General features: G+C 44.4%; 1 pseudogene; it reads right to left on the bottom strand.

The window, feature by feature from the left end:
- Positions 1-422, bottom strand: part of LOC103195390 — a 3,655-nt pseudogene extending 3,233 nt beyond the window's left edge.
- Between the last annotated feature and the right edge of the window lie 729 nt (positions 423-1,151).

Here is a 1,151-nt window from a genome sequence, read left to right as displayed (position 1 = left end):
AAGCAAGTAACATACAAGTCTACTACTCACTGGCTTCCTTTAACTTTCAGTCCTGGAAGGGGTTTCTCTCATAGACCATGACTTTCCTGCCATGATGGACCCAAACAAAGCCTATCTGCTTGCTCGAAATTCAAAAAGCCAAACAGTCACTTTTTTCTCTTCAGGTCCTCTCTTCAAATGCAAATCTTCCCTTCCCTCAGTAGTACTGGGTGGGGCTCAGGTTTTCTACCTAAACTCCTAGTATGGACTCTACACACAGGGCTTAAAACAGGAGCCTGTGGTTTCTTCTGGGCAAATTCTATTTTCCCCTTTAACTTATCCAATCAAGTACTGGCTGAAGGCAGACTTACACACTCTCTGTACCCACATAACCCATAACCATTTCTAATGTACAAGCAGGTAAGAGAATATTCGATAGCCATAGTACATCCTGCTTCCCAGTCTATCTTCCCCACTGCACACATATTTTCTCTCAGGTGATTATACCATAATATACCCAATCAGCCTAAATCAGAAACCTGGCAGGCAGCTCTGGCTCTTATCATATTCAAATGGTCATCATATTCTATTTTCTGAAGTTGTTCAGACCCAGGGTGGTTTCTCCATCTCCACTGATGCTGTCTTAGCTCAGAACCTTATCTCTCACCCTCCTGGAGCAGTGGCCTCTCCACTGACCACTCCAGTTCCAGAATTACCAGGCCCTCGCCTACTAACATAAAGGTTGGCAATTTGAAACCACCTACAGTGCCATGAAAGAAAGGCTTGGTGAACTGCTTCCATAAAGATTACCGCCAAGAAAACCCTATGGAGCTGTTCTACTGTATAACACATAGTGTCACCATGAATCAGAATCAATTTGATGGCAATGGGTTTAGTTTCTGGGTTTATTCCAGTGGTTTAAAAAGCATTGTCCTTGGACCAGCAGCACCAGCTGGGAACATATTAGAATGCAAAATCTTGTGCCCCACCCCAGACCTCACTGAATTAGTAACTCTGGGAGTGGGGTCCAGGAACCAGTTTTAATAAGCCCTTCAGTTGACTAGATAGCTCTATTGCACCCTGCAGTGAATTGCTTGATGTGGCCCTTCTAGCCATTGTCCTCCATTCTGTGGTGTTTCGTAAATCCCATTATCCATGCCTGTTTGGGGTGG

Source organism: Orycteropus afer, unplaced genomic scaffold (genome assembly GCF_000298275.1).
Source record: "Orycteropus afer afer isolate SDZICR_OR568_19922 unplaced genomic scaffold, OryAfe1.0 scaffold00055, whole genome shotgun sequence".
In the NCBI taxonomy this organism is placed as follows: domain Eukaryota; kingdom Metazoa; phylum Chordata; class Mammalia; order Tubulidentata; family Orycteropodidae; genus Orycteropus; species Orycteropus afer.
The sequence above is the reverse complement of the archived record's forward strand: the minus strand, read 5'-3'. Positions and strand labels throughout refer to the sequence as shown.